Source organism: Bos indicus x Bos taurus, chromosome 11 (assembly GCF_003369695.1).
Source record: "Bos indicus x Bos taurus breed Angus x Brahman F1 hybrid chromosome 11, Bos_hybrid_MaternalHap_v2.0, whole genome shotgun sequence".
NCBI classification, from domain to species: Eukaryota; Metazoa; Chordata; class Mammalia; order Artiodactyla; family Bovidae; genus Bos; species Bos indicus x Bos taurus.
Window position 1 is genome coordinate 5744461 of NC_040086.1, and position 23966 is coordinate 5768426.

Sequence of the window (23966 nt, forward strand, 5' to 3'; positions counted from 1 at the left end):
TGGGGATTAGTGGGGGCTTCCCTGGTAGCTCAGCTGGTAAAGAATCCACCTGCAATGCAGGAAACCCCGATTCCTAGGTCAGGAAAATCTCCTGGAGAAGGGATAGGCTACCCACTCCAGTATTCTTGGACTTCTCCAGTGACTCAGATGATAAACAATCCGCCTGCAATGCAGGAGACCTGGGTTCAGTCTCTAGGTTGAGAAGATCCCCTGGAGGAGGGCATGGGGACCTACCCCAGTATTCTTGCCTGGAAAATCCCCATGGACATAGGAGCCTGATGGGCTACAGTCCATGGGGTCGCGAAGAGTCAGACATGGCTGAGCAACTAAGCACACTACATTTTACAAAGAATAGTTCCTTTTGTGATCCTAGTTTCTCTGAAGCCGTGCTGAGTTTGCACCAATCAGCTGTGCAGAGTGGTCCGCCGGCTAACCTCTGCTTTTATGGACCAAACCCCTGCTTTCCATGGGGTTTGTGTCTGTGCTCTTGTCTTTTTGTTACGCAGCAGAGTCTAGTCTACCGGGTCGTGGGGCGGCTTCCTTAAGATGAACTCACTTGAGGCTGTGTTTGTGTTTTCTAACAGCTCCGGTTAGCAGCCCTTATATATGTGATGTGGTCTGCTTATATGAGACACCTATGGAAGCCGGAAACCTTTTCCTCCCACGTGGCAGCGCTGACCTATGACCCGATTTTAGATCGCAGCGTGGGAGTGGTCATCGCTGTGCGGGTCAGCGGCATTGCTTTTTCGTCTTTATTCGTGCATAGCTGATGTATAACGCCATATGAGTTTCTGGTGTACAACAAGTTATTCGGTTATACATACATACAGACTCTTGCTCATATTCTTGCTTTTCCTTGATGGTCTATCACAGGATACTGAATAGAGTTCCCTGTGCTGGATCTTAGGGTTCAGTTGTTTATCCATCCTGTGTATAGTGGTTTGTAGCTGCTAATCCCAAACTCCACTCCACCCGTCCCTACCCGCTTCGGCGGGTAGAGGAGTCTGTCCTCTGTGTCTGTGAATCTGTTTCATGGATAAGTTGATCCGTATCCTATTTTGGATCCCATGGGTAAGTGATACCATGTGGCATTTGTCTTTCTCTGTGTGATTACTTTGCTTGGTATGACCATTTCTAGGCCCATCCATGCTGCTGCAAGTGGCATTGTTTCATTCTTTTGTATGGTGAGTCAGCATCTTTTCACACTGACTTCATGAAGACAGTTTGTGGCCAGTAGCAGAAAGTCGTGACACCCTGACACAGTTGCAGTGGCCAGCTGACCCAGGCAAGCCACATACAGCCCAGAGCCCCGTCTTTTCATCTTAACAGGGAGGCGTTGGTACTGAAGGCTCAGGGAAGAGAAAGGATCTGCCTGCCAAACAGGAGATGCAGGTTCGATCCCAGGGTCGAGAAGATCCCCTGGAGGAGGAAATGGCAACTCACTCCAGTATTCTTGCCTGGAGAATCCCATGGACAGAGGAGCCTGGCGGGCTACAGTCCATGGGATTGCAAAGAGCTGGGTGTGACTTAGCAGCTAAACGACAGCATTGATACTGAATGGGGAGAACCAGGAGAAGAGAATGTTTATGAAAGAGTTCCATAAAAGTGAAAAGTTTTAGTACTGTTCTTATTACTCACTGCTGTGACCAGCTTGTCATTCAAGCTTCCCCACTTCCAGCTGGGGTACATGCCAGCCTCAAGGTGATTGCTTTTTGAATGAAGTACTTAGTTGGTTGTTTTTTTTTCCCCCACACACAAGGTACATGCTAACAATTAAAAACACAATATAGGCCAGTGTTCTCTTGAAAGCTAACGTCATGGGAAAAAGTGAAATCCTTCAACTGTAGATGCCAGACACTTAGGATGTCTTGGCAGTTGCTTGGCATTGCAGTTTGCTTTCGAACGCTTTTGCCATTTATAAGAACAAGGTAGCCTGATAACCTTTGGTGTCCAAAAATTCAAACTAAATCAAATAGACTCTGTGTATTCCCATGAAATCTAAGATTTTATGGGATATGTGGGACATTTCACCATGATAAATGTGATGTGCTGTTTCTTGTGACCTTTAGTTTTCTTTTTTTTAAATGTAATTTCATGCAATTTTATTTACATTTTAAATTGGCGTGTAATTGCTTTACAATGTTGTGTTAATTTCTGCTGTACTATATTGAGCATCAGCTATACATATGTACATATATATATCCCTCCCTGAACAGGGTTGACCAGGGGAATTGGGGCTGAGGTCTGATCACCCTGGAAGGGTCCTGTTACCTTCTTGCCATGGCAGAATTTGTTACAGACCCGGGAGTGGTAGTGGGTTTAGCCACCAAGTCGTGTCCAACTCTTTGAGATCCCATGGACTGTAGCCACCAGAGTTCTTTGTTTATGGGATTTCCCAGGACAGAATACCAGAGTGGGTTGCCATTCCCTTCTCCAGAGGATCTTTGAAACCAGAGATCAAACCCATGTCTCCTGCAGCTCCTGCATTGCAGGCAGATTCTTTACAGCTGAGCCACCAGAGAAGCCCTAGCAGACTGAGACAGGGCCTCAAAGATTATCCAGCACAAGGTAACTCACCTTTTTCCATATGAAAATTAGAGGTTCCGAAAGCAAATGGGACTCTCCCTGCTCCCAGAGCCCGGGTCCTGCAGCCTGGCCGACCTGCTCACCCTTCCAGAAGTTTCCATACTTCCCTTTCTCCCTGAGACCTGAGGCTGTTGCTTCTCAGCTGAAATCCAGGCTGTCGCAAGGATGAGGCTTTCCCTGGCCTCGGCTGGCAGTCACTGCCCAGAAGTCCTGGGAGGGGGGAGGCCTGCAGCCCGGAAGGCCACCCTCACCCCAGATCCGTCTTATCTCTCTGGGCGCCACACAATCTGCTTGTGACCATCAGATAAGGATGTCAGAGTCCCGGGCTGCCGGGAACAGGGAGGGACAGGCAGCGGCAGGACACGGACCGTCACTTTCACTTCTGGAACCTACTCTCTGGCAGCTGCTGACATCTGACTTCCTTCCAGATAAAAGCGCAGGGCTCACTCAGGATGAAGGGCGAAATGCCTCTTTATTTGAACAACTTCCCAAAGGGCTTCTCATGTCTGGGTGGCAGGGCCGTGGGGGTATGTGTTGACCATACTACCTTCCCACCCTTGAACTTTGTCACATGCACCCCCTGGGCCTCTGTTTATCATGCGTGCTCAGTCGCTTAGTCATGCCCAGCAGTTCGCGGCTCCATTGACTGTACCTGCCAGGCTCCTCTGTCCATGGGATTTTCCAGGCAAGAATACTGGAGTGGGTTGCCATTTCTTCCTGACCCAGGAATGGAACCCATGTCTCCTGAGTCTCCTGTGGTGGCAGGTGGATTCTTCACTGCTGAGCCACCTGAGAAGTGCCCTCCTCATCTAAGGGCTAAGCCCCTCTGTTCACAGACCTTGGCTCCTCAAAACATAATCCTCTATCTTCTCACTTTGTACCCCAACCTTTCCTCTACAGACTTTTTTGTCTTAACCCTCTCCAGCCCAATGTTCCCGCGACTTTGTGGGTTAGAACCTTGAATCCCAGATCTGATATCTCAGAGAACATCGGGTGTCTCTGAAGTCACGTGTCCCATTGCGGTGGGAAAAGGAATACTGCGAACCACATCCATCAGAGAAGGTCGCACAGGCTGGATGGAAAGAGCACGTGACAAAAGGCAGTCTGATTCCATGTTAGTTAAAACGTGGGAGAATGAAATGAATGAACTTTCTGTCAAATAGATGCACGGCGGGTAGGTGATGATGGTGGGTGAACACAGTGCTTACAAGTCAGAGGGTTAGTGTGTGGGCTGTGCTGGGCTTAGTTGCTCAGTCACGTCCAACTCTTTGTGACCCTGTGGACTGTAGCTGGCCAGGCTCCTCTGACCATGGGGATTCTCCAGGCAAGAATACTACAGTGGGTTGCCATGCCCTCCTCCAGGGGATCTTCCCAACCCATGGATTGAACCCAGGTCTCCTGCATTACAGGCAGATTCTTCACTGCCTGAGCTACCAGCAAAGCCCAAGAATACCGGAGTGGGTAGCCTATCCTTTCTCCAGGGGATTTTCCTGACCCAGGGATCGATCCAGGTGGATTCTTTAACAGCTGAGCTACCAGAGAAGCCCAGTGTGTGGGCTGCCTGCCTTTAAATCCAGCTCTTCTGACCAGCTAAGTGCAACTTAGGAAAGTGGCTGAAACCCAGATCCTCCCTTTCTTCCTGTGACCCATAGGGATATGGTGGTGCCTACTTCTTGCTGTTATCCTGACGCTTAACTTAGAGGCTGAAGTGGTACCTACTCCTTGCTGTTGTTCTGAGGCTTAGCTGAGATGCTATAAGCAGAGCCCCTAGAGTTGTGCTGGCTCGCAGGAAGCAAGCCATGCCACTTACTGTCATTATTCCATTCCCTACAGTGAACGTCTGTACTGGGGCCATTAGACCCATGAAAATGTTGGGAAAAGTATCAAAAGTTTGGAGAAAGCAAGAAAGCATGATCTCCACCTGCATGGCTGGAATTGGCACAGGGCTGTGTGGGGACAGGAGGCTCGACCAGTGACTGGTGACTAGGTCAATAGTCAGACTGACCCTGCAGAACAGCACCGAGACCCATGCATGTGCACGCACGCGCGCACACACACACACACACACACACACACACAGGATTAAGCCCGCAGGTGCCAGGAAAACTGGCGTGTGGTCTCCCTGGGTATTTACATGCCCAAAGAGATGGGAAATATCTCAGGGTCATAAAAGCCCAGACATAGGAGACTCTCTGACTCCTGGAGATATTTTATTTACATTCCTGTAGGTCAAGGTAAGAACCCAAAGTCCTTTCCCTCCCATCTCAAGGGAGCAAAGATTTCTTTGCCTCATTCCTAAAGGCAGAGGGAAGCGCACATAAGTAGACAGAATCCTTGGTTTCCCCTCCCACATCTCTGGGGTATCATCTGCATGTGCAGGAAGTTCCCACTGGTTCTCATCACTGTGCCCTGGAATTTGGGTCTGGGGGTGGACACTGCAGGGTGGACACTCTGGCTGTCGGTCTGTGTGTATCAGCAGAGCGCCTCTTCCTGGCCCTGGCTGCCTCGTGTTCCTGCAGTGTTCATGTATATAAAGCACAGAACTAGGAGTGGGCAACATCTTAGACCTTGTACCATTTGACAGGAAGCCCATGTAAATGGGTGCTTTGCAGGCCCCCAGAACCCTGAGTCCCTGTCTGTAGGACGTGACTGAGGACTGAGGGAGCTGGCTCAGCACACAGGCTCCAGGTGGCTCCAGGTGGCCTCACTGGTGTTCTTTCTTTCACCAAAGAGACCCAGACAGCAGTAAATAGCCAAGTTTTACCAATAATAGCTGGATTCTTTAACAGTAAAGTACAGGCCTAATGAAATGACTCTGTCCCAAGCTGTTCATGAAAGGAGTGAAAAAATGCTGGTGTGTCCTGGTGTTTCCATTTTTGATCAGCCTCATCTGGGAATTTAATACGTTTTCTGATCAAAGTCCAAAGTCTCTGCTTTGCTTCAGCTTTAATCTTCGGTTATAAAGACACACACACACACACACACACCAGGTTACAGCCAAACTGATTTCATTTGGAGGGTTGGAGTGGTGGATAGGGAATACATATCTAGATAAAGAGGTAATCACTGACTTCATCATGGGAAGGTGTTTGGACAGTGCTGCTGCTGCTGCTAAGTCGCTTCAGTCGTGTCCAACTCTGTGCAACCCCATAGACGGCAGCCCACCAGGCTCCGCCGTCCCTGGGATTCTCCAGGCAAGAACACTGGAGTGGGTTGCCATTTCCTCCTCCAATGCGTGAAAGTGAAGTCGCTCAGTCATGTCCGACTCTTAGCGACCCCATGGACTGCAGCCCACCAGGCTCCTCCATCCATGGGATTTTCCAGGCAAGAGTACTGGAGTGGGGTGCCATTGCCTTTTCCTTGATGTTAACAATGTTTTCAATGTGAAGTATTTGGTATGTTTGAGATTATTTTATTTTATATATGGCATTTTATTCATTGTTTATATGGCCTGGAGCCATGTTTTCTGTTAATGCTTATGTCAAGAAAAAGAAGGAAAATAAATTAATTCAAAAGCTTTTCAAACTCCAATATTAACTTCTTTTAATTAAAAAAAATGTTTTTTCCCCTTAAGGAAGAAGGTGTCATTTATAAAAAGGAGTCTAAAGGATCCCCTTACAAAGGAGAATGGATGGACTTATGAAGGACTCCTGTGTGGCTGAGCTTGGGTCTCAGAACTTCCTTTATCATCAGTGAGTTGTTTGGACCGGTGGGAAGATAGAACCTTGAGAAGCTGCTCCAGAACTAAACAGGTCCAACTTCAGTGTCCTACCTTTCCAAAGGGAGACAGAAGTGGATGGTTCAGGAGGTCAGATGCCCCCAGAAGAAGAACGAAAAAGTGGCCTGCCTGACCTGGCGCGGCCGGAGATGGCCTTGCCATTCAGATAGAAGGCCACGCCAGCCTCCCCATCTGCAAGCGCAGAGGCTTGCCAGCTCATCTTTCCTTTTGCTGCTGTTTAGTCCCTAAGTCGTGCCCGACTCTTTTGTGACCCTATGGACTGTAGCCCACCAGGCTCCTTTGTCCATGGAATTCTCTGGGCAAGAACACTGGAATGGGTTGCTGTTTCCTTCTCCAGGGGAGCTTCCCAACCCAGGAACTGAACCCGCGTCTCCTGTGTTGGCAGGCGTATTCCTTACCACTGAACCACAGGGGAAGCCCAAATTTTTCCTTTAGTTCTGACCTAATTAATGTATGGTTTGTGTCCTTAGGTCCATAGTCAATAAAGTAGTTTAACTACTCAACTCACCCAGCATTTACAGGTTCCCACTGTGCCAGGTGCTGGGGTGCCCCTGAGGGTCGGCCCCCACAGGGCTGGGGTGAAGAGGCTTGGTACTCAGAGGAGCCTAGGATGCTTGGAGACTCAGAGCAGCAAGTATTTGGGGGGCGGGTTGGTTTTTAATTTTTATCATGTTGTGTTGGTTTCTGCCATACAACAAGGCAAACCAGCCCTCTAGAGCCTCTCCCTTCTCGCCTCCCTCCCCTCTAGGTCATCACAAAGCACCCAGACTGGGCTCCTTGTGTTATAGTGTTAAACAGCAATTTCTCTCCAACTGTCCACTTTACACATGATAGTGTACATATGTTGATGCTACTTGCTCCATGCGTCCCACTCTCTCCCTCCCCCACTGGGTCCTCCAGTCCCTTTTCTACATCTGTGTCTCCGTCCCTTCCCTGCAAGTAGGTTCATCAGTACCATTTTTCTAGATTCCATCAGATCAGATCAGATCAGGCGCTCAGTCGTGTCCGACTCTTTGCAACCCCATGAATCGCAGCACGCCAGGCCTCCCTGTCCATCACCAACTCCCAGAGTTCACTCAGACTCATGTCCATTCGGTCAGTGATGCCATCCAGCCATCTCATCCTCTGTCGTCCCCTTCTCCTCCTGCCCCCAATCCCTCCCAGCATCAGAGTCTTTTCCAATTAGTCAACTCTTCGCTTGAGGTGGCCAAAGTACTGGAGTTTCTGCTTTAGCATCATTCCTTCCAAAGAACACCCAGGACCGATCTCCTTCAGAATGGACTGGTTGGATCTCCTTGCAGTCCAAGGGACTCTCAAGAATCTTCTCCAACACCACAGTTCAAAAGCATCAATTCTTCGGCGCTCAGCCTTCTTCACAGTCCAACTCTCACATCCATACATGACCACAGGAAAAACCATAGCCTTGACTAGACGGACCTTTGTTGGCAAAGTAATATCTCTGCTTTTGAATATGCTATCTAGGTTGGTCATCACTTTCCTTCCAAGGAGTAAGTGTCTTTTAATTTCATGGCTGCAGTCACCATCTGCAGTGATTTTGGAGCCCAGAAAAATAAAGTCTGACACTGTTTCCACTGTTTCCCCATCTATTTCCCATGAAGTGATGGGACCAGATGCCATGATCTTCGTTTTCTGAATGTTGAGCTTTAAGCCAACTTTTTCACTCTCCACTTTCACTTTGATCAAGAGGCTTTTGAGTTCCTCTTCACTTTGTGCCATAAGGGTGGTGTCATCTGCATATCTGAGGTTATTGATATTTCTCCTGGCAATCTTGATTCCAGCTTGTGTTTCTTCCAGTCTAGCGTTTCTCATGATGTACTCTGCATATAAGTTAAATAAGCAGGGTGACAATATACAGCCTTGCTGAACTCCCTTTCCTATTTGGAACCAGTCTGTTGTTCCATGTCCAGTTCTAACTGTTGCTTCCTGACCTGCATACAGGTTTCTCAAGAGGCAGGTCAGGTGGTCTGGTATTCCCATCTCTTTCAGAATTTTCCACAGTTTCTTGTGATCCACACAGTCAAAGGCTTTGGCATAGTCAATAAAGCAGAAATAGATGTTTTTCTGGAACTCTCTTGCTTTTTCGATGATCCAGCAGATGTTGGCCATTTGATCTCTGGTTCCTCTGCCTTTTCTAAAACCAGCTTGAACATCAGGAAGTTCACGGTTCACATATTGCTGAATCCTGGCTTGGAGAATTTTGAGCATTACTTTACTAGTGTGTGAGATGAGTGCAATTGTGCAGTAGTTTGAGCATTCTTTGGCATTGCCTTTCTTTGGAATTGGAATAGATATGTGTTAATATACAATATTTGTCTTTCTCTTTCTGACTTACTTCACTCTGTATAACAGGCTCTAGGTTTGTCTACCTCGGTTCAACTGACTCAGATTCATTCCTTTTGTGTCTGAGTAATATTCCATTGTATATATGTACCATATCTTCTTTATCCATTCATCTGTCGATGGACATCTAGGTTGCTCCCATGTCCTGGCTATTGTAAATAGTGCTGCTATGAACACTGGGGTACGTGTGACTTTTTCAGTTATGGTTTTCTCAGAGTATATGCCTTGTAGTGGGGTTTCTGGGTCATATGGTAGCTTTATTCCTTGTTTTTAAAGGAACCTCCATACTGTTCTCCATCAGTTCAGTTCAGTTCAGCAGAGACATTACTTTGCCAACAAAGGTTCGTCTAGTCAAGGCTATGGTTTTTCCAGTGGTCATGTATGGATGTGAGAGTTGGACTGTGAAGAAAGCTGAGTGCCGAAAAATTGATGCTTTTGAACTGTGGTGTTGGAGAAGACTCTTGAGAGTCTCTTGGACTGCAAGGGATCCAACCAGTCCATCCTAAAGGAGATCAGTCCTGAGTGTTCATTGGAAGGACTGATGTTGAAGCTGAAACTCCAATACTTTGGCCACCTCATGTGAAGAGTTGACTCATTGGAAAAGACTCTGATGCTGGGAGGGATTGGGGGCAGGAGAAGAAGGGGACGACAGAGGATGAGATGGCTGGATGGCATCACTGACTTGACGGACGTGAGTTTGAGTGAACTCCGGGAGTTGGTAATGGACAGGGAGGTCTGGCATGCTGCAATTCATGGGGTTGCAAAGAGAATGATGATCAATTTACATTCCCACCATCAGTACAAGAGGGTTCCCTTTTCTTGTCTCCCTCTCTAGCATTTACTGTTTGTAGACATTTTGATGATGGCCGTCCTGACTGGTGTTAGGTGATACCTCATTGTAGCTTTGATTTGCATTTCTCTAATAATAGTGACTTTGTGCATCTTTTCATGTGTTTATTGGACAACATGTCTTCTTTGGAGAAATGTCTGTTTCAGTCTTATGCCCATTTTTTGATTGGGCTGTTTGTTTTCCTGATATTGAGCTGTATGAGGAGCAGCAAGTATTTTGATATTCTCCTTAAACATATTTCATACTTGGAACACCAGTTTTTCTGAGAATTTAAAGCAATAGGTATGCACAAACTCTCCTAAAAAGCTCACCTTTTTTTGCCTACTTGGGGCGGAGGAGCTGATGCTTCTGAGTCCTGTTCTGCATGACTCCTGTTGGTTTTATAGGTAAAAGATGTTGGGTATCATGCGGATGCACTCACGCCCCAAGGTCCATTTTGAAACACATCTGTAATATCTTTCCTTTTCATTTAACTCTCATGCTTGATGAGTACAGAGGAACTTCCAGTTGCTCCAACTCTAGATGAATGAGAACTCACACTGATGCGCTGCAGGAAAGTTACATATATAATTGGGAAGTAGGGAACGACTGTACTGTGACTGTGTGTGGTTCTGCAGCTGCACCACTTTCCAGGGCAGCGGCCCACCCTTTCATGGAAATGTGTTCATCCACCTCATGCCACTTTGGTTGGAGAGGCGAGGATGGGCTTGCTGTTCATCAGGCAGGGCCAGCCCCGTTCTGGCTTTTAATTCATGTTTGGTAGTGACCGGTCTGTCTTCGTCATCCAAGGATGCCTCTGAGAATAAAAGATTCTCTATGTGTCATTTCAGCCCTGCCCTCAGTCCTGACATGGCAGAGGTTTCTCTGACCAGGAACGGAGTATTTTAGATAGCTCTGGGATTTCTTTAGCAATTGCCTCCTTCTTTAGCAATTTCCTCCTCCTTTAGTCAATTTCTTGCCACTCCCGGAATGCCATGGAGTTTGATGCCATGACCTTCCCGCTCTGGGTGCTTTATCTGGCTTAAAAAAGATGGCTTTATCCCCAGTGGCTTAGTGGAGTCCAGGCCAGGCTTCAGGGCCATGGCTGCTGCTGGCAGCTGTGTGGGGCCCTCTAAGGTGGCTCCCCCGTGCAAGCTCTTTTGTTTATATATTTGACGGAATTTTGCTGTGGCATTTATGGAAAACTCCTAGGTGGTGACATCGTGGATAGCCGAAGACAATCCTGGGATCTTTGACTTTTCTAGAATTTAAGAAAAAAAGTTTTCAGGCTATTATAACATCGTTTTATATCAAATGTGCCTAAAGTATGCAAGTTTATAAAGAAGCTCTAAAAATATTATGTAAGGTTTTGAAAGACATCTGGAGGTTTTGAAGAGGGGATGGTTTTAAAAGGCATCTGTTCCTTTGCCTTTGTGTGTGTTTGCACTTTTAAATTAAATGACATCCTTTGAGTGTAGGAGTTAAGTCAAAGCTGTCAAGATTTTTTTCTCTCCTAATAACAACTCTTGTGCCATTGACTACCAAGAATAACAATAAGCCTTTTCTTAAGTTGAAAAGAGTATTTATTTTTATCACTGAAAGAACAACAATTGTTCATGTCTTGAAGTTATTTAAAGTATTTTTGTGAGTTCTGGGAATAAGCATTTGGAAGTTCAGCCACACAAAATGAAAATACTTTAAATAAACAGGTTCTCTACCTGAAATATTTTTGTTGCTGGATCGTGGCCTTTCAATAATAATAGTTAGCTATTTAGGGAGGACTAGTCCATGACGTTCATTGTTGGATATGCTTTAAAAATATTAACTCATTTATTTCTCATTTTACCCTCACTTTATAGTCTGTACACTTAGGACCAGAAGGGTTCAGCCACGTGTCTGAGGTCATGCCTGAGGTCACACAGCCGTGATTTTGGCCTCAGCCATCCCAGGTGGTGCTAGTGATAAACAATCCTCTTGCCAGGGCACATGCAAGAGACACGCGCTCGATCCCTGGGACAGGAAGATCCCCTGGAGTAGGAAATGGAAAATCGCTCCAGTATTCCTGCCTGAAAAATCCCATGGACAGAGGAGCCTAATGGGCTACAGTCTGTGGGGTCATAGAGTTGGACATGAACGGGTGACTGAGCACATCAGACGTCTACCATAAGCCTGTGTTGACCCTAGAAGGTTCCCTCTGCACTCTATAAAGGCATTTAGTTTCTCTCTGGTTTTCCCCTAAAACATAAATTTGGAGAGGTAAAGAAACATTTACCATTCATGTGTTTAGCTCAGAAACCTTCAAGCTTTTGAAGTCTAAGAAATAATGATCATTAGACCTTTTCTTGAAATTTGGCTGAAGTGTCACAGATACAGGTGCTGCTGCTTTTTGCTATTTCTAGACCTAAATCTGAGAAAAGACAAATGAAAAAAGGGAGGATGATGGTAATAAAAATAATTGAGGATCATCTTATCTTGGAATTCTTTTTTTAAAATAAGTTTCTGGCACACTTAATATTTTTTTATTGTGGCAAAATACTTAATACTACAGAACTGTGCACTTAAAAATGGTCACACTGCCACAAAGACCTGCCCTAGAGCACAGGGAACTCTGCTCAGTGTTATGTGGCAGCCTGGGTGGGAGGGGAGTGTGGGGGAAAATGGATACATGTATATGTATGGCTGAGTCCCTTTGCCATCCCCCTGAAACTGTTACAACATTGTTAATTGGCAATAACTCAATACAAAATAAAAAGGGTTTTAAAAAAGAAAGGAACACAATTTATAAATGTGAATACAGTGACCAGAATTAATTCTGCACTATTACATGTATTAACTAAAAAGACATTAACTTTCTTCATCTTTTAAACATTCAGGTCAGTTCAGTTCAGTCGCTCAGTCGTGTCCGACTCTTTGCATTAAAACATCTCAAAAAAATGGTTGAAATGGTCAACTTTATGTTACGTATTTTTATCACAATAAATAAATATGTTTAAAATTTTATTTTAATCCAACAAGCTCATGGATGACTCCTCAATGAGGTGTGATGTCAGTAGGTCTCACAGGTTAAGTTGGCTGGTGTGAGATTTTCCTCAGTGTGTTACTGTTCTGCCTTGAGCTCACGAGGAATGAGAAAGCCTTAGTAGGATATGAAGACCTTTAGAAAAAAGCCAAGAATAGTGTAGAAATGCCTTCTTTTGGAGCAAGAAGTGGCTGATTTAGTAGCTTAAGAACCACTTCATTTCCTGCTGTGTTTGGGGAGTTACAAGCGCAGATAAAGACAGTGGGAAGAAGCGTCCTCCTGTGCCCACAAGAAGGAACACAAAGCCTTACTGGAGAAGGGAACCCCAGGCCAGAGTTTTAAATTTTGATGATCTAGTCTCTTTCCGAAGTGAATGTCTTTGAGGACTTTGCTCCCCCAAGAAGGAAGCACAAGTTCAGGGAGGAAGACTGTATAGCCATGATGCCTCCAATGGGCCCAGGAGATTCCGCTGGGCCTCCGTTCTTACAAGGATTGTTGTCAATTTTGTAAGATTCTAGTTAGTAAGTCCCATGGGTCCTCAGTGGTCCGTGCCCACCCTATTTTTTCATAAGCCCTGGTTTTTCGTAGGGTGCAGTTTTCCAGGATCACATAGATCATATTGTAGAAGAAACATCTGCATCTTACTTGGGAGGGAAATGCCATGAAAAGTTCTTAGAGTAAAAGGGAAAGGTTAAGATCTGAATTAGAGCTTGAGTCATTGCCATTCTGGGCTCCAAGGAAACTCAACAGACAGTGAAGAGAATTTCCAGAGCCTTAAATTTCCCCCTCCCCAGCTTGGCAAAGGGCTAAACCAGGTCACCTTAACATGGTCATCTCCATATCTACAGCATATGCTATTTTTCAAAAGCATCCTGGAGAATAATAGGTGTACACATGTGCCACCAGGGGTTGAAAAGTGATCTTTTGCTTAAATACGTGGGTGTTTGAGAGAGTTACTTGTATAATCAGAGATCATAGAACTGGAGACACCTAAGGAGACAGTTTATTCTACTCAGTGAGCATGTAGATTAGAGCTGGGAATTAGTTTAATATTCATGCTGTCAAGAAAGGTGCTCTTTGTCCAATAAGACTTTCTCTAGTTTATTTTTTAAAACATTTAAAAAATATTTACTTATGTATTTATTTGGCTATATTGGGTCTTAAAGTTGGAGCACTCGGGATCCTTGTTGCATCATTTGGAATCTTTGTCCGAGGGTTTAGTTACCCTGAGGCATGTGGGATCTTAGTTCCCGGACCAGGGATCAAACCTGTGTCCCCTGCATTGGAAGGTGGATTCTGAACCACTGGACTACCAGAGAAGTCCCCCTACTTAACTTTAGACTGGATACTGATTAAAAAAATAATTCTGTTGGGGAAAAGCTCGTTGTTGTTTGTCCCAAATCACCCCGATACCCCTTCTCTTCCTTGAGTCGTTCTGCCACAAGTCTGTGGACGGGCAGATGGCCAGCATACAGGGCCAGCTGTGGCAGGGCATCTGACAGCCTTTGCCACGGTTGTCAGGAATATGAGTTTCCTGTACATTTTAATCTAAGTGTAAGCTGAGTGTTGAGACCTACTGGGAGAGGAACATAGGCAGCTTCCTTCCCCATCAGCTGTTACACAACGCATCTTTTGTCCGTGGATTATTCCCAAAGCATTTCTTCTAGACTAATGGGGTGTGTCAGCTGAACATTAGCTCTCCTTTCTCTGGTTTGGAGGGTAGTTGGGTATTTTGGTTTTGTGTAGCTAAGCATGTCGACAAAAGTAATTAAGAGACCGTAAATTGTGTCTTTAGATAAACTGTCACCTCCTGCTTAACTGTAACCACCAATAAGTTCTGGAAAGGAGGGGATGACGGCAGCAAGTCAGTTGGGGGAGGATAGTTTTAAGCAGAGGCCAGCGATGAATTCCAGCGCCATCTCCCATTGTGTTGTGCTTAGTCACTCAGTTGTATCCGACTCTTTGTGACCCCATGGACTGTGGCCCGCCAGGCTCCTCCATCCATGAGATTTCTCAGGCAAGAATACTGAAGTGGGTTGCCATTCCCTTCTCCAGGGGATCTTCTCCACCAGGGATTGAACCAGAGTCTCCCCTATTCCAGGTAGATTCTTTACCATCTGCAGCCATATGCTGCAGGAATTTGAGCAGCACATTGTATGTCTCTGGGCATCAGTTTCCTCATAGGGACTAAACTACAGGTAGATGATCCTGAGCGTCTCTTCAGCTTTAAAAATCTCTGTCATTCAAACGACAAGATTCTTAGAAAGTGATAAACATGACTTTATAATAGCTAATATAACAGACTATCTTTAAGAAGCATGATTAGGTATTAGAATGCATTTCTAAGTCACATGTAGAAAGAAATCAAAATTGTTAAATGGTTAACTTTGCTTTCAAGCAAGGTTGCAGAAGTCTTTGGATACCGGGAGTTTTCTCAAGGCTAAAAAGAAAAGTGAAAGTGCAAGCCGCTCAGTCTCGTGTGACTCTTTTGGAATTCTCCAGGCCAGAATACTGGAGTGGGTAGCCTTTCCCTTATCCAGGGGATCTTCCCAACCCAGGCATTGAACCCAGGTCTCCTGGATCGAACCCAGGTCTCCCGCATTGCGGACAGATTCTTTACCAGCTGAGCCACAAGGAAAGCCCAGGAATACTGAAGTGGGTAGCCTATCCCTTCTCCAGCAGATCTTCCCGACCCAGGAATCGAACTGGGGTCTCCTGTATTGTACGCGGATTCTTTACCAACTGAGCCATCAGGAAGTCCAAGTTCAGGACAAAAAAGTTTTGAAAACCTGGAGAGAGGTAGACGAGATGGAGCGCACAGGGTTCTACCTGCATCAGAGGCCCCGCCGTCAGCGCAGGGTACAAGGAGGATGTCAGCTTCCAATTCTGTCTTTCAAAATTTGTAACCACACTTTCTCTCACCTACACAGAATAATCTGTTCCTCCCTCTGTGTCTCTTGATGCCTCTGTTAGCCTCCATCACATTTTTAAATTTCTTTCTTTCTTTTTGGCTGTGCTGGGTCTTTGTCGTTGCACAGGCTTTTTCCAGTTGACGTGCACGGGATTCTAATTGTGGTGGCTTCTCTGGTTCTGGCTCCCGGGCTCAGAGCGCAGGCTCGGTAGTTTCGGCACATGGGCTTAGTTGTTCCTCGGCATGCAGAATCTTCCTGGGCCAGGGATCAAACCCATGTCTCCTGCATTGGCAGGCAGATTCGTATCCACTGTGCCACCAGGGATGTCCTTAGCCTCCATCAAAGTTTTACTAACAGTCATTAGACATTTTGGAAAACAAAATTCAACATTGATCTCCTCCCTTTACCCTAAATAGCCAACTTCAATTCCAAATAAACAGTGACACTTTTTCAAAAAGCAGGTTAAAAATAGAAAAAGGAACCCTTGCAAAGCTCTGAGGGTAAAGAATTTCTAAGCTGAGAAGAGAAAAAAGAAATTGCAAAAGAAAATATTGACAGATATGACTTGAACTCCTGTGCTTCATTAAAAAGTAATAAAAATGTAAAGATGGATACATCTGGAAAAGATATTTGCAGTAAAAAATGAAGTCTTCAGTATAAGGAAAACCTGAGGAAGAGATTTTAAAGCTAACCCTCTAATCCAGAATTTTTCCAATTCTGGCCCAAGAAACACTTGCATCAGCACTAATTAAAAATGTAGATTCCCATTGTCTGCCAAATGCTTCCATCAATTTCCAGTGCACTAAAGGGATTCATTGCCCTGCAGAAAAAGAGCCACAAAAGAGGAATGGTTAACAGGAAAATGTCCCTTGAGAACTGAGGAAGTGCAAAGCAACATGATAAGACCATTTTCCTCAATCAAGTTATCAGAAAGTGCTAAAAGATAATCCCCAGGGAGGTGAAAAGGGTGTCACTTATGAGATGAATGCAAGGAAAGCCACCTGTAGGAGGAGTCAAGAGAAATCGACATCTTGACACCTTGAGCCCTTCTAGAACTGCTCCTAAGGGAATAAGCTCCACTGAAGAAAAGCCACGCTCACCACAGTGTGGTCGTGTTAGCAAGAAGCTGGAAACCGAAATGTCTGGAAAGTTGGGTGTGGTTCAGTCAACCCTGAGAAACCACTGGGTGGAATAAAATGCAGCTAGTACAAGGATTATTTCTGGGGATGACAGAGTAACATCGGAAAACGCAAATCGTGTTAAGTGAGAAAACAACTCTACCAAGTGATAGCCACAGCGTGATCTCAATTCTGTAAAATGCACCCAGGCTTAGGAAAAGAAATGCCCAGTGTTCATAGTAGTTATCATGGGTCGTGAATCCATGGAAGAGTTGATTTTTGTTTCTCTACTTTCCTGGGTCCTCCAGGTTTTTGAATGGGTATTCTTATTTATAGGGGAGGAGGTGGGAACACCCTCAAAAATGACCCTCAGTGAAGGAGAGTGAAGAAGTGATGACCTGCCTCTTGCAAGTCAGTGGAGGAGGCAGTTCAGGGGATCTTGCATTATCTTGGCCGGGCGGGGAGCGGGGTGGTCCTTGTGTTATGGACCAGGGTTCTTCCCCAGTCAATAGAAACTGACAAGTGGGCAGATAAGAAATTTCAGGCGAGACTTACTAACTCGGGCCTCTGCTGCAACAAGGGGAGCAAGAATAAAACAGCAGGTTCCCTTGCTTGCTCACTCCCTGGGCGCAGGGGGGCGAACTGTTCCTTATATGGGGTGAGAGTGGGGGTGTGTCCAGCGGTCAGGCTGGAGGAGTGGCTTAGGTGGTTTGCCCACCCCTTAGGCATTACTGTATGCAGGGGGCATGCCCAGTACCCTGCTTTTGCTCCAGGCTCTTCAAAATTGGCAGTTGGGTTTTTTGGTCTCTGTATCTTTTGCCCAGAATTTGTCCCAACTGCAGTTATTTTTAGTCCCATATAGTTTTTTGGTGTTTTGTTGCTCACGGATAGGTGTATCCAGGTGCAAGCATTGCAACGCTGCAGCCCTTATGGTTTTTGAGTGAGTAATCTTATTTATATTGGGGTTTCCCTGGTGGCTCAGTTGGTAAAGAATCTGCCTGCAATGCAGGAGACCTGGGTTTGCTCCCTGGGTCTGGAAGGTCCCCTGGAGAAGGGAATGGCAACCCACTCCAGTATTCTTGTCTGGAGAATCCCCATGGACAGAGGAGCCAGGTCCATGAGGTTGCAAAGAGTCAGACACAACTCTTTGAGCAACTAACACTTCACTTCTTCACAATCTTATTTATAGGGGAGGAGGTAGGAACACCCTCAAAAATAACTCTAGGTGAAGGAAAATAAGGATGTGATGAGCTGCTGCCCACAGGCCAGTGGAGACAGCAGTTCTCCAGAGTGACCTCAGGTGGCCCTTCCCGGCAGCTGAACCAGGGAGACACAGTTGTGCTCCCACTTTGAAGATGAGAAAGTGAGACTCAGGCAGGGTAGATAACTTGCCTTGGGTTCCTTAGCAAGAAAGAGTTTTGTGGACTCCCTCCCTTCCATCCACCCCCTACCCCCGCACCCACCCACTGGGAAGGGATCCTCTGGCCGTTTGGAGGCAAGAATTTTTCCCATGGGTCTCTACCCACCAGTGTCAGAACAGAACCTAATTGGACAGATGTTTGCAACTTCGGAGATCTCAGGGCAGCACATGGTAGCCCATCAGACCCACAAACCTGTCATCGTGTTCAAGTAAGTAAGTGGGAACCTGTGAGGGGACATAGTGAGGAGGGCATTCATACCCGCAAATTACAGATGCCATGGGGAGACTGGGGTCCTGCTCATGGCCCTACTCTTCACATCTGAAGGAGGATGATGTTCAGGACAGCAAGAGCATCCATTTGTGGTCTGTTCTCTTCAGAAGCCTCCTGGTTAGTTAGCGCTGGTTCCTGGCATAGGAGTTCAGTGATGCAAAAACAGTAATGGCTCATGGCAATTTCACTCATGACTTTTGCATATCCCTTAAAACATTAAGCACATTGAAGCATTCATTAGCTCATAGAACTTCCTACAAGGAACAGGAGTAATCTGATCTGTGAATTTTAATTACCTGTCTTATAAATGCCTTCTGCCGTGTGGGGCAGAGAGAAGAGACCCCCCATCTTTACCTGTGGGATTCAAATAATCCAGTGCCTGAAGGTAAGGCCCTCAGCTTTCTCTGAAACTTTCTCGGGAAAGGATAAAAACTAATCTGGAGGGAGCGTGGATAAGTATTTGGCTTAATGATGGTTTCTACCAGAATTCATCGTAGCAAAACTCACATCAGGTGTCAACTTCAATTTACATTTATTGGAATTCTCTCAGTAAATCATCCTCTACCATGGGGTCAAGGCCAGGCTGGGCTTCATCCCCACAGTCCCCCCAGAGGCTGTTCACCAGGTACCTACATGGTAGGTCATCGCTTCCTGGTGACTGGACTTGCTGTTATGCTGAGCATATCTGTGCAAATCACATGCCACGCAGAGGAGGGATTGTCATCTTTGTGTTTATAACCTTTGGCCTGGAACAGTCTCCTTTTGTGCTCGGCTAATTCAAGAAGGCCAGTGCTTCAGAATGGGCTATTCACACAGTTCATGAGGAGGCCAGTGGGAGGCTGTAGTGGAAAGGCAAACCAGGATACCACGCTGCTTCTTGAGGCGGAATGCATGAGAAGGGGGAGGAAGGAAGATGTAGACACGTGGGGTCTGGCCAGTGGGCCCTCTTTGGCCTGGGATGCAATCTTAGAGCTGGCCCTTGGCGCGTGGTGGGAGAATGTGGCACTGGGCCAGAGTTGTGGCTTGGCCTGGATCATGACTGTCTGTTGAGAGTGGCTAAAATACCACTCAAATTATGTGGAGCAAATGAGAGCAAGTACTGGAAGGATGTGGGATAGATGCAGAATTCACATAAGAAAGATCCCCAAATCAGGGCCACAGGGCTTGCTCGCACTCCCATCCTAGACAGGTTCTCCCTGGGATGCAGAGAACCCTCAGATCACACCTAGGCATCCCCAGGGGAGAGAGAAAGCCGTTCTTTCTGGGTCCTGGATACCAGTCCCAGAGGAGGATTCTGATTGGCCTGACCTGGTCACGTGCCCGTCTCTTGGCCCATGGCAGTGGCGTGAATTTTGATTGGAAAGCCAGGGTCATGGGCTCAGCCTGGGAGTTAGGGGTTAGGCACTATGAATTAGGCCTCATCAGAACCACACGGCATGGAACTTCCCTGGTGGCCCAGTGGTAAAGAATCCACCTTCCAATGCAGGGAACATGGGTTTGAATCCTGGGAAACCAAGATCCCACATGCTGCTGGGCAGCTAAGCCCCTGTGCTACAGCTAGAGAAGCCCCCGAGCCCCAGTGAAGACCCAGCACAGCCAATAAATAAATAAAGTTGTTAAAAAAAAAAAAAAAACTCACATGGCAGGATTGGCAGAGGCTTGAATAGACTTAGAGACTGTCATACAGAATGACAAAGTCAGGAAGAGAAGAATCCCTATTAATGCTTACATGTTGAATCTAGAAACGTGGTACATGTGCTTAGGCGCTCAGGTGTCCAGCTCTTTGCAACCCCATGGACTGTAGCCTACCAGGCTCCTCTGTCATGGGGATTCTCCAAGCAACAGTACTAGAGTGGGTTCCCATTCCCTACCCCAGGGGTACAGATGAACCTATTTGCAAAGCAGAAATAGAGACACAGATGAAGAGAACACATCTGTGGATACCGAGGGGAGAAGGTAAGAGGGGAGGAACTGGGAGATTGGGGTTGCCATATACGCACCACCGTGTGTAAACTAGATGACTAATGAGAACCTGCTGTGCAGCACAGGGACCTCCATTCAGTGCTCTGTGGTGACCTGAATGGGAAGGAAATCCAAAAATGTGGGGATCTATGTCTACACGCAGCTGATTCACTTTGCTGTACAACAGAAACTAACACAACATTGGAAGGTAATTATACTCCAATAAAAATTAATTTAAAAAAAACCCACATGGCAGGAACCCCAAGGAAGTAAGAAGCCAGAGTGACTGAACCCCCATAGAGGGGCAGACCCCAACCCCGCGGCCTCCGGTGACGCTCAGTCTGTCCGTCTGTCCTCCTGGACCTGTGCTGACGGTATGTGGCCGTCAGCTGCCTGCATCTCTTGAGCCCCTGGAACGTGGTGAGTCCAGACTACGTGCTGTGACTGTAAATGGCATCCCGGCTGTCAAAGATTTAATAGGACAAAAAGCACGTAACTTTTGAAAGAATTACTGCATGTTGAAATGATAATATTTTGTATGTTGGGTTAAACAATGTATATGATCAAGATGACCTCTCTCATTTTACTTTTTCCAAAGTGCCGTATGGGTGATGTACAATATTATATAAGTTGCAGGTGTACAATATAGTGATTCAGAATTTTTAAAGGTTTATACTCCATTTGTAGTCCTTATAAAATATTGGCTATAGTCCCCGTGTTGTACAGTATATCCTTGTAAGCTACAAGCTTTACACGTAAATAACTTGCACCTCTTATCCCTCTAGGCTTTATCGCCCCCACCCCTCCCCTCTCCCACTGGTAACTGCTAGTTTGCTCTCTATATCTGTGAGTCTGCTGCTTTTTTGTTATACTCACTAGTTTGTTTTATTTGTTTAAGTTTTTAAATGTGGCTACTAGACATTTTAAATGATGAGGTGGCTCATGTTAGATTCCTCTTGATGACACTTACAAACTGCTGTTCTTATCTCTATCTTGGGCGGCGGGGTTCACGTGACGAATAGCAGTTAATCCTTAAACTCACCACCCACTGGTACTTTTATTTTCCTTGAAATTATCTCCTGAAACTTCAATGTGTGCTGCCTATTTGAATGTTTGGGGGTTTTAGTGAGAAAGTCATTGTTTACCCTTCATGATTTGCAGACAGAAGTCTCCCAAACGGTTTAGTCTGTCTCCCCAAGGTCCAGACTATGGAGGAAGCTGGGACCTCATTGGATTCAAGGAGTAACTGTGACTGACGGATGTCACAACTTATGTACAGAATCTCGTTCTTGGATCCCGTCAGCGAAGGCTTGCGTCTCCGTTAAAACCACTAGTGTTCTGGGAGTTCCCTGGCGGTCCAGCAGTTAAGACTGAGCTTCCACTGCAGGGACACAGGTTCAATCCCCAGTTGGGGAACTAAGATCCCACCGAAAAGTAGAAAAACAAACAATGACAACAATAGCAAAACACTAGCATTCTGAGTTGCTTTGTTTTTGCTGTTACAATTTTTTTAACCTCCTTTGTTGAGTCACCTCTGTAATTTAGTCTGTAATCTCTGCATTTAGCCTATAATCCAGATGTAAGAAGATGTTTCAGAGTTCAATCACAGTGGAAGCTCTCTGCCTGCTTGTAGGTCTCACTCTTACCTCCCTCTATCCATGCATCCTTCCATCCTTCCACCCATCCACTTCATTCACAAGTAGTCACACCCCAGCTGTTGCTCAGGCACTGGGTGGCCTTCTGGGAGTACAGTAGTGAGCCAACCAGGCCATTCCCTGCCTCTGTTTTCGTTCACATCTGGTGAATCAGTGACTTGAAGCTGACTTTCCCCAAACCCTTTGCAGAAAACATACAGTGCCTCTTATAGCTCAACTGGAATGGAGAAGGTGAGGATACGGGGAGGGATCCGGGCTGTGTGCATGCTCTATCGGTAAGTTGTGTCCGACTCTTTTGCGACCCCATGGACTGTAGCCTGCCAGGCTCCTCTATCCATGGGATTTCCCAGGCAAGAATACTGGAATGGGTTGTCATTTCCCCCTCCAGGGGAGCTTCCTGCCCCAGGGATGGAACTCGAGTCTCTTACATCTCCTGCATTGGCAGCCAGGTTCTTCAACACTGTTGCTACCTGGGAAGCCCTCTCCAAGCATGTTTTACTTATTATATCTTCCTGTGATACATTTTGATTAGATGGATTAAAGATCCCTACTTAATTAAGCAATATTAAGGAGCTTTCCTGACTTTGACATATTGAGAGAAATAGATTCCCAAACAAAACAAACAAAAAGTGGATCCAGGTCTGTCTGGGTTCTTTGGAATGTTTTCTCTAGGACAAGCAATAGAGTTCAGATAATTCTCCCTCTGATATGTGAATAACAAATAGAAATCAGGCAAGACTGTAAGTTAGGATATCTTTTAAGTGACACATTTTTTGGCTTGCTCTTACTCATCTTTCTTCTCCTGGATTAAACACATAGTTAATTTGCTCAGGTGATGAGCAGTGGTTCATTAAGCTGGTTCCCACTTTGGGAGCAAAAGTTCCCGGTGCTGTGTTCTCTGCCTGCCTTTCCCACGAACCCAGGTCAGCTATACAGATCCAATCACAGGGCACCCTTTCACCTACTGGGGGAGGAACATCCTTTGATAAGCATGTCAATATATCCCTTGCTGCATCTCTTCAGTCGTGTCCAACTCTGTGCGACCCCATGGACTGCAGCCTATCAGGCTTCTCCGTCCATGGGATTCTCCAGGCAAGAACACTGGAGTGGGTTGCCATTTCCTTCTCCAGTGCGTGAAAGTGGAAAGTGAAAGTGAAGTCGCTCAGTCGTGTCTGACTCTTAGCGACCCCATGGACTGCAGCCTACCAGGCTCCTCCATCCATGGGATTTTCCAGGCAGCAGTACTGGAGTGGGGTGCCATTGCCTTCTCCACAATATATCCCATTTAGACCCATTTAGACATCACTTTGCCGACAAAGGTCTGTCTAGTCAAAGCTATGGTTTTTCCAGTATCCATTATACAGATGTGAGAGTTGGACCATAAAGAAGGCTGAAGGTAGAAGAATTGATGCTTTTGAAATGTGGTGTTGGAGAAGACTCCTGAGAGTCCCTTGGACAGCAAGGAGATCAAGCCAGTCAATCCTAAAGGAAACCAACCCTGAATACTCATCGGAAGGACTAATGCTGAAGCTGAAACTCCAGTACTTTGGCCACTTGATGTGAAGAGCCAACTCACTGGAAAAGACCCTGATGCTGGGAAAGAGTGAGGGCAGGAGGAGAAGGGGACGACAGAGGATGAGATGGTTGGATGGCATCACCGACTCAATGGACATGAGTTTAAGCACACTCTGGGAGATGGTGAAGGACAGGAAAGCCTGGTGTGCTGCAGTCCATGGTTTGCAAAGAGTTGGACATGACTTAGCCACTGAATAACAACCCATGTTTGCAGTTTTGGACAGGAGGTGGGGATTAAGTTATGGGGAGGTGGCTTATGTGCTCTCCTTTGCTACCTCTCAAAGCTTTGGCTGCAGCTGACAGTACTTCTCACCATAAAAGCTGCAGGTCACTGGCCTCAGCTTCTGTCTTCCAGGGTCCAGGGTGCTGTCCACATTTAAAACCTGCAACCTAGAGAAAGTGAGATCTGGAGAGAGAATGTGATCTTCCGGGCTACCAAGTGGTGGTAGTCTTTGAACTTGAATCTCTTGCCTTTCTGTTTATTAAATACTGTCTGTCTCCATTTTGTCCTCCCCTTTA

General features: G+C 46.1%; 1 protein-coding gene across 1 annotated transcript in view; it reads left to right on the forward strand.

Moving 5' to 3' along the window:
* The window catches only part of NPAS2 (neuronal PAS domain protein 2), a 198529-nt gene that overhangs the window by 13858 nt on the left and 160705 nt on the right, over positions 1-23966 (forward strand). The window lies entirely within an intron of this gene.